This window comes from Pholcus phalangioides, unplaced genomic scaffold (genome assembly GCF_987345545.1).
Source record: "Pholcus phalangioides strain wild (caught in Gottingen) unplaced genomic scaffold, Ppha-v1.0 ptg000007l_1, whole genome shotgun sequence".
In the NCBI taxonomy this organism is placed as follows: domain Eukaryota; kingdom Metazoa; phylum Arthropoda; class Arachnida; order Araneae; family Pholcidae; genus Pholcus; species Pholcus phalangioides.
This window is the reverse complement of record NW_028301600.1, coordinates 40168073-40178877: the sequence shown is the minus strand read 5'-3', so window position 1 is coordinate 40178877 and position 10805 is coordinate 40168073.

Below are 10805 nucleotides of genomic sequence, written 5' to 3'. Positions count from 1 at the left end.
GCTGTCTGTAGGCTTTTATTATTTTGCTTGCGAGCGTGCATATATGTTCCAAGTCAGTGCTATACTACAGTGAAACTTCGCTGCAATGATACTTGCTATTACGTATACCCTCCAATAACTTTTTCCGAAGATTGTAATTGATCATTTCTGTCACACCTCAGTCATTTTTCGTACACTAGGGCATAGGCGGAGATAGACTTGAACATCTGGGAAGGCATGATGATGATGTCAATTCATATATACATTAGATCAGATGACCACCTTTGACGCTGGGGGTCCACATCTCTCTACCCATGCACTAGAGCTAATTAGACGAGGACCAACAATTGATTGCCAATTCTGAACAGCAGCTCCCTTTTTTATACTCACTGAGAGGTTGGTGCGTTATCCCCTCAATGTAGGACACCCTGTGGTAACAATTTTCTTCTGTGGCTATGAATCTTATTTTACATTATTTCTGAATAGCAGGGTGGCACTAACATCACAAGGGGGAGGGACACAAAAAATAAAGGAATAAAATACACTATTAAAAGAGGTGTATGTGAAATTGCATGAAAGAATACAAGTCATGTCACCATTTCTGTTGTACCCATGCCAGGGTTTCTGACAAGGACAAACTGAGTATCTAACTTGCAACACTTCTAAATATCCTTTGCTACTTTAGGTGAGTTATCTAGCTGTAATACTGCGCCTCCTAGGAGATCGTGAGTGAAATATAAAAAAATTGTAACACACAATTTTACAATCACCTATACCATATTTTTAAAATCATAACCAGCTTTTGATCCTTTTGAGGATGATTAGTATGAGTATTTTGGACTATCTACCCTCCGAATCTGTATAGTACACAAAAGTGTTGTGAGAGAAGCTGCTTTATACAGGGTGAAACAATCAACTGATTTTTATTCATCTACTAATTAGAACTTTTGCTGCTAACTAAATACTTATAAATTGCATTTTGTAGTGGTACTAACAATGCCAATCCAGAAGAGACGAACAACATAAATTTGACAGCGTCTAATAATGCCACCTCTCAATTAAAACTTTTAACAGCTAATGTTCAAAGTTGGGAACATTGGTTTTATTAATTAGAAAAAAAATATATTTTTCTTACACATGAAACCACTTTGGTTTCTCCCCCCCCCCCAAATGCATGAGATGCAAACTTAATTTCCAAAATAAAAATTTCATTCATTTCAGCACCTGTGGCATAATTTTTTTTTTTTTTCACATCACCTGGTTTACAGGTTTTTTTTATTGCTTGGACACACGTCAAGAAATAAAAAATATAGAAAATCGATTCAAATCTTGATTTCACTGGTAAAAGGTTAACGACTTCCTTGGCCCACAGAGTATTGTTGTATTGAGGTTTCAGCGTATATAAATACATATATTTCACATAAATATTATTAATGCAATTAATATACAATTGCAACAAATATTTGTGTGGAGTACATGTATTGATTGAATGATAAAACAGCAAACACATTTTTGCGCAGCATAACTGCGGCACAAAATCTTTAACTACAGATATAGAGCCTTTAATCAATTTCTGAATCTTTATCACAGTTAATAAGAGCGCAAAACTAGCCTTTACATCAGCTATTAACTTTTTATAGATAAGAAGACTTAACTACACATTATTTTTACAAGAAATGTTTTTGATGGAATTTCACTATAAGCAATTCCTGCCATTGGAAATTTTTTGGCCAACCATTATTCAGAGTTGGAAAACTGTCCAGCCCAGAAAAACCCCACCGGGTTTTTGCTAAAATCATTTGTTAGTATACATCTCACATTTATCATTTGCAAAACTTTACCTTTTAATTTTGAGCCGCCTGAGTTATATTTTTTCAAATAGAAATATATACCAGCTGAATACAATTTCTTTGCATGGATGAATAGAATGTTATCCTAATGTATATGAAGAACAGGCCTGCCTACAAAAACCAGAGTTTTTGCTAGAAAATGGGTTTTGCTGAAAATCATGTTAGCCTACAAATCTCTTATTTATAGTCTTTAGCAAAATGACAAAATCTTTTCAGCCTTAGTTCTTTTATAACATATAGAAATTAATTTAAAAATCCTATATGAGCCTATTCACATAATATTTATCACCTTGTAAGATAAGCTCAAAAGTGCATTTCACTGTGGAAATATGAATTCTGAGTTTTTAGCCACATCAGTAATTTTAAAAACTGAATTCTTTGTTTTCAAATTCTTGAATATACTTGGAGATATCTACCTTGTTAATTAAATGGGAACAGGGATTTAGAGAATGACATCATTAATATCAAGCAAATCATTATTAAAGCTGAGAAAATTAGATGCTGTGGATCTACTTATGAGTTAGATAGTCATGCAATAACATTGATCTCAACTTTATCTTTTACCAAGTATGAAAATGAAAAAAAAAAATTTCATTCGTTTTAAATATTTAACTATCCATTCATATAGTTTAAGATTTCAAAAAATTCATAACTAGTCTATAGATATTACATTGAAGAAATTTTGCATCTTTAATTGAAGCATTTTTTGACTGAAAACCAGATGGGTAGGAGATAGAGATCAATCCTACCCTTGAATTTAAAAAAGCTTTCACAATATCCACTGTGAAAAGAAATCTGTTCAATTCTACATTTCATAATCAGATTCCCCCCCCCCTCAAATTAATGAAATGAGCGTCTGAGGAAGTTGCCATGTCCGTTACCTTCGATACGGTTTATTTCCCGCAAAAAAGCTTTCACAATATCCACTGTGAAAAGAAATTGTTCAATTCTACATTTCATAATCAGATCCCCCCCCCCCAAATTAATGAAATGAGCGTCTGAGGAAGTTGCCATGTCCGTTACCTTCGATACGGTTTATTTCCCGCAAGCCCTTCGCTTAAGAAGGAACATGTTACATAAAAGCCTATGTGATAATTATAACTGATTTAATGATATCCTGTACAACAATAATCACCTATACAACAATATTGCTTTCTGGTTATTCTTTCCATAGTCTTAATATATTCCGTCTGTAACACTAAGTTCCACCTGTCCCTTTACTATCATTATACGAGTTCCACTGTATTTTATATGACCTGAATACAATTTCTTTGCACGAGAGAAGAGAATGTCATTCTCTAACATCAGGGGTGGAAAATAAAATTTTGATTTTTGTAGCATTAAAATTTTGGCAGTAAATAAAAGTTTTTTTTATACATATATGCAGTAGCATACACAGGATTACTTTTTACTTTAAAAAACAGTTATCTCAGCTCAGAAGAAGGGAGTACACTCCCCAAAGTCACAAAATACACTGATTTCCTCTAGAAATTTTTTTTTAAATCAAAATTTGAGACACTTCTTGATATTTATATTTTTATATTCCCTGCAATATCAACAAATGAGAGGCTTTTAACAGACATTTTAACATGGTATTTCAGATTTCAAAACTAATTTGAAAATGAGTGTTTTCAGATTTAGCTTGTAGACTTGGTAATCACCAATTTAAAAAATTACTAGGAGAGACTTGAAACACTCATTAAGAAAGGTAATTATTTTTCTTGTTTTTGCCGCTGATGCAAGTCTTAGTTATGCTTTTGTATTCTTCAGTTTCAAGTATTTTTGTTTCATCTTGCTTCTTTTACCAGAATTTACCCATTTCATATTTAAAATGAGTGTTCGCTCTTGATCAGAGATGCCACTGTACTCTAATTTACCTGGATCCCGGGTATTCAAAAATTCTGGGTCCCTTTTGAGTGAAAATGGGACCCTCTTGAAAACAAAAAACCGCAAAAAAGTATGCCCCATGATTCACTGGTATCTCTATGAATTCTTTTTTCCAGCATGCCCCAGGTCTGATCACCTGCTTATATCTCTTCCTTGAGACAGCGGTGGGCCATGTTCTGGGTAGCAGGTGGTATGTGAATAAAGTAATTCATTTCTAAAAACACATGTTCTATCCAAAGGTTCATTTACTTTTATAGTCTAGTAGTATGAAAAGCTTGCAAAGAAGTCCATTAACATACAGAATTTAACATAGAATGTAGCACATATAACAAATATAGTTGATCCCGCTTATAATATTTTTCCACTTAGTACAACTGATTTTCATGGTCCCAACTCTAAGTAATTAAGATTTACCGTTTAAAGTTTTTCCTGCTTACGTTTTTTTATGACAGTTTTCGAAAACCGTTATAAACAGGATCCACTGTAATTAAAAGTGAGAGGCACACATTAATATATTTACTAATAAATTAATCTATAAATTTTTTTTTTCTGATTAATTTTTCATTTCTTTAAAAATCTTAGTTCTTTCAATGTCTTCTGGTATATAAATTTAAAGCAAATGAGATTCTCTTTTCTTTCTCTCACATTTATCTTCCAATTCCATATTCATACAAGCAAGGATTTCATATAAATCCTTGCGAAACGATATTTCCTGGTAAAATTTCATTTTCATTCCCTGAATGTCCACCAATCTCATCTGCCCCAAAGCAGAACGTGCCAAAATCTGTGACGTATGTCGCAGAACAATTTTAAGAAAAAGTGCAAAAAACACTATTACATGTATGGGGATTTTTACCACAGAACATTTCCAGTTAGCAGAGGGCTCATCGCAAAACAGTACTAAACATTCTGTTTTGGGGCTCATCTGTCACCATTTCACCGCCACATATTTTCACACCTGAATGTTGGAGCTGTCAGATTTATATTGATGAAACTTAACAGTGCGCTTGTGTATGCTCAGCATTTAGTGTGCTTTGTGTTCAGTAGGTGGTGCCATCTATCTAGAGCCACACAACTACTTTCTCAAACAGGGCAAACACATTTTGGCACCCAGAGTAATGTAGAAGCAGCAGTTATAAAGGATAAGTGATTTCTCGGCCTCCTCTAGTATAGAGCCTGGAGAACACTAGACCTGTCTGTGTGCCCCCCCCCCTTTTTTTTACTTCTATCCTCCAAATTGGTAATGCATAGATTTGAAATTTAATGTTGACATTTGTGCTGTAGGTTTTTGTGATTGCCGTGGCACACAACCAGAGCTATTTCAAAGGAATAGCCGACTCAAAATAGGGAAAACCTTAAATCATATTTTTAGCCGATTACCACTGCGCTGTCGTAAGTTCCACACCTGGATTTTCACCGAAGGTAAAATCTGGGGGTATGGGGGCCTGTGCCTTCCCAAAAAAATCAAAAATATTTCTGTAGAAAATTAAAATATTGAAAAAAAAATAGTCTTATCGACTATGTTTTTAAACATTAAAGATCCACAATTTCTGTGGAAGAAATCCTTCTGCCCCTCCAAAAGCCGATTCTGCATACACACCAGTGATTTTTACGATGAGATGCAGAGACTACCACATAACAGCTAGATGAAAAAACTGAACATTCAAGGTAGAGTTTTTAGATTAGTTTTTTTTTCCTGAACGATCTTGAAAAATGTTTTCCACTTTGTGAACAGGCATTCCAAATCCTTCACGATTTTTCAAAAAATACATTCGCAATCTTGTAAGAACAAGACAAATTTATGCCGTTATAGACCGCTGTCTTTGAATGCCGGCAGATAGCTGCAGGGTTCATACAAAATTTCCTGAATAAAAATTAAGGAGTTTCAAGCAGTTTTTAAGGAGTCATGGCAAACTTCATAACTTACAAGTTTTACAGCAAAAAAAATCGGGGCACATATGCACACACATAAATTTACATATATTTTTAACTTGGGCCAATCAAATTTTCCCTCTTCCCAAAAATATACACACAGAAGTGGTTCAGAAATTACAACTTTTGATTTGTTACCCAGCATCATAAAATAATCAATCCACATACATACTTTTCTGTTGCCACCAGAGTGTTCTAAAACCTTCAAAGTTTCAGTCAAAAATATAACTCGTAATAGCATCACATAAATTACATTCTATAAAAGTGATATTCATTCCCCTCCCCCAATTATTAAAAATAAAAACCACAGCTGACAAAGATTTTTCTTAAAAAATTATTTATATTTGCAGCAACTCTTTATTCAACCCACACAAACTCTTTAAAATTGTTTTTCAGTTAAACTCAAAGAAATTGTTGCAAAATGGGAACAAATTTAAGGACATTCGACACGATGTTTGGCGATTTAACACTCGTTATTTGGCGGACTAGCTCTTTTATTCATGAAATTAATTTTTTCGACCATAGTAATTTCTGCTGTTTGCGGTGTAGACTTTTTTTTTTTTGAAAACTGAAACCACGGTCGGTTGTTGAGAAACACTGGACTAAACTATCTTCAGCTGTACAAAAGCCAGACGAGGAGCCGATAATTTGAATAAGGAGCTGCCGTTACCATAGATTTTTGGGGACAAAATCGAGAACGGGACAATACCCATTTAAATTCAATTTTCCAAATTTTATAGAGGACTGAAAATCTTTCAAATTGCCTGTTTTTTTATAAGATAAAATATCGCTTGAAAAAATTTATAAAAAAATAAAAATTTCAAATACCCCCCCACCCTTAAAATTTTGAAGAGTGAAATTACTCTTCAAAATTATTTTCTCAGATAATTCTAAGTGCGACTATGGAAGATGGGAAGAAGGGGTGGTGCTGAAGTATGAAGGAATAAAACGTTCCCTGGAAAAGAATTGTTTCATTCGAAAACTTTTTTGTGCTCTTTTCTGAAAATCTGGGAATTTGATGTACTGGGCGCATCATTGTACACACACATACTATAGAGGAGAAATACAAGTATTTCTCTTTCTCCTCTATAAGGCCGGGATTACATTATAAGAGCATTTTTAAAATTTGAAAAGAAATTCAACCAATAAGATTAGTTGCATTTGCACACAAATGTAATATATGAGCTTTATTGATTGGATTTTTCGAGTTTTATAAAAGGGATTCTATCAAACTTTTATACTGTAATCCCAGCCTAAGGTACAAGGCAGGTATAAAAGTATTTAGAGTTTCCAAGTACACAAAAAAATTTTGACGCAGAAAAATACGAAAATACACTGTAGGAGCAAGATGTTAATTTTGGCCGAGTTCCCACCACTAGTAGTAACATCATTTTCTGGCAGAAATGATAGAACTTAGCTAACTTTATTTCAATTTCAACTTAACGATCTTTTACTGTTTTTCTCAGCATATCAGAAACGGGTGTGGCCACTGTAGTCCAACCAATCAGGTGGCGTTATCTCTCAGCTGCGCTGGTCGTCGGCAGAGCTGTTCCGACCCATTACAAGATGGCCTTGAAATCCCTATAAATAAATCTTTCCCGCCCGCCTTGTTTTTTTCAGGGAGTTTCTTTCAGCATCAAGTACTACTCATCAACAATCTCAGCAGGAAATATTCCAGGGTGGGGGAAAAGTAAATTTAATTTTTTTTTTTTTTAGAAACAGCTGGAAGGATTTTAAGTTTTTAAACACCGTACGAACCCTGAGCTGTGAAAGTACCGTAATTTCCGATATGTAACCCGAGGGAAGAAAATCCCCAAAAAAATTCTGTGTACACGGCACCTCATTAAAGGAAACTAAATATCTTCAAATCGTGTATATCAGTATAGTGGTAAAACCACTTTTTCAAGGTCGCGAGACTGAAAAGAAGAAAGGTAGGGATGTTTCTCTTCAAACTAAGCAGCAAATCTTAGAACTAGGGAAGAACGTGTCCCAAAAAGAAAGTCAACCAAATTTTTCGTCTCCCTTTGTTCAAAATTTCGGGTATTTGATGCATCAATGGCATCTGTACTTGATTACCTCAGTTTGATTCAACATACTTTGAGACGACAACTTTTGCTGGGTCATTCTTAGAATATTTATTAAAAATTTAATAATGATTATAAAAACTATGTACAGATTAAATTAAAAATAATTTAAGTCTAAATAAAAATTATAGAAAATGATTAAACTAATAGAAATTTAATAGAATGATTCCATTTTCACAAAAATTCAATCTGAGTACATCAGTTTTCACTCCCTATCTCACTTATTTCATGACCCTTTTCCAATTTCATTACTTTTCCATGATCGTACACACCCAGCATTTACCGACGGCTTTTGTGTCGCAACCCTAGTGGTGAAGACTGATTCATCATTGCTGTTTTTCCAGTGCAATAATACACTCTTTTGCAAACTTTTCTTTTCTGTTAAAGGATACGCGAATGTTTTCTCAAGTACAGCCAGTCAGAGAAAATCGATGCAATTTGAAAAATAAGGAATACATATATCAAAGGAGTCAACCTTTTTTCGTAAAAAATAACTCGAAACAACAACTGAAAGGTTTTTCTCTGTTGTTCTGCGGATGAGCTGCAACTCATAGTTTGACACCATTTTATACGTTGGAAGCCTGGCTGCCAAATCCTGGGTAGAGGGCCTCAAACTAATTCCACTTGTGGCCAAAAGAAATATAATTGCGGAAAAGCCTGCTTCTCTCTATTGTGATGCAACTTCAAAGTTTAAGGGAAAATTCTATTTTTGGCATAAGGTGAGACAGAATTAGAATTTTTACAGCAGAATGTAACAAACACCGGAATTTACAGATTTTCCACCCCTGTAACACACATATACAGTCGATCCCACTTAGAACATTTTCCCTCTTAATGCAACTTATTTTCATGGTTGCATGACTCAAATTCTCATTAACATTTCCAGTTTATAGCATTTTTCTGCTTGCACTTTTTTCACAATGGTTTTTTGAAAAACGTTAGAAGTGGTATTCACAGTATTAAATACAGGCCCACCTACAAAAACGCACTGGGATTTTTTGCTAAAAAACATGTTTAGCCTGCAAACCTTCCCCCCTCCTTTTTTTTACATGGGAGGGAATTTTATCATAGTATGTGCAAAGTACTGAAACATTAAAGAAATTAAGATTTAACATTTTAAAAGTAGCTCAATCTCACTAATATTAAAATTTAATTAGCATGACATTAGAATATTAATTACTAGGTATATACATCTAATTAGATGTATAAAAACTATATAATTTTTATATTTATTACTTAATATGCACATTGATATATATATATTTAACATTGTAAACATTCACAAAAACCCGTGTTTTTGCCAACCCTGTCACTGTTAGCATCATATTTGACAATTTCTCGTCTACGAAATCCCAATTTTCCATATTTTCTCAAGTAAACATGGTTACCTTAGAATTGCAACAAGTGAGGGATTTTTGCTAAGTAACAATTTAAGGATTTTTCTATAAAGAATCTGGTTTCCGATCAGAAGTTTTTAATGAGACTAAAGAAAATCTGAAGACTTATGGTTAAATTAGAAGCATCAGTATCTATATAATTGGGATCCCAAGGGAAATTTTCCAGATTTTTAATTTTCCTCGATTTTTACCCTTAACACTACCTTCATATGAAATTCCAAGTGTCTAGGGCTGCTAGAAGCACCACAGATTTTGGATGATCAAAATGTCAAAATAATGACTCTTTAAATTTAAATATTTTTTAAACCAGAATAAAGGAATTTGGAGGTTTTGTTCCAATTGCAGAGTACTGTAGATACGACAAGTATCTGGGCAACTCCAGCACAAAGATACAGAAGCCAAGAATACCAAGTTATTTCCAGAAAAGAATGTTACAGCTGTGCTTGTTGCTCAAATTGACGAGAATACAACATCTCAATAAGATATGAACCCAGCCATAACAGGAGTACTAACATCTCGAGTGCCCAATTGATATTCGATCAAACATATAGCCACAGAGAATCTAAATCCTTAAACTAAAAACTTCTCTCTGAATTTATTGTTATATTATTGGAATTGACATTTTTATCTAGTCATATGTATTAACGTATCAATATATGTCACACATTGTCATAATCTTGAACCTTCCCATTTCTCATATCCAAAATTCTAGTACAGTAAAACCTCGTTAAGTAGTCATTAAAAGTTACTATAAAAGCCTTATGTACCAAAACGGAACAGTTCATTTTCAGACTAAAATTTTTGACACATTAGGGACTGTTCAAGTTAGATCTGATTTCTGCATTAGCCCCACTAATTTAAGGCTTCCAATTTAAACAAGTTATTTATGTTGAAAACCAGACATTTTTTCCAAAGTTGAGGTCTTCCGATGTATGCTATCCTGGGCCCTCCACAAGTCCCTTAAAGTGGGCTCTGTGTTCCAGATTACCTTGTAGTTGTTCATGAAAGTGTACCCACCCCCCAGTACATTTCAACACAATAAGTAATAAGAGCTCTAAAAAGGTGAAAATTTCAATTTCTTTTGAAATCTATAAATTTTCTTAATATTGTAATTTTAATTCATATTTTAATAAAATGTCATTTTAAATTTATACGATTTTCACATTACACATTGAAACTAACGGCACTTCACTTAAGCCGTCATAATTTTTCAATAGCATGAGGTGACGACTTATTGAGGTTTTACTGTATATTGATAAGTGACACTCAAGGAAGCACTTCAAGCTTAAGTCAAGTGGACTATCAAGTTGATAAAAAAAGTTAAAGAAAAACCAGTTCAAAGCATTTCAACCACTGTTTGCACCAACTGGCTACTACTGCTGCTTCAATTGAAAATTTTATAGTTAATCACTTGTGACACATTAAAATATTGTAAAAAACAAAAATTCTAGTAATGTGAAATTTATCAATTTAAATTAACTACACTAGACACGCATTTCAGAATTTGGCATAAGTTAATTTTTTTTGGCAAATAATTTTTACACATGACAAATAAACAAGTATATTTTCACAAATTCTAGATTAAAAAAATTTTTTGGACGTACATTATTTCCCCTTATAACAGGAAACTTGATAAATTGAATTAGAACAATGAGACAATTTTAAAATCTGCCATA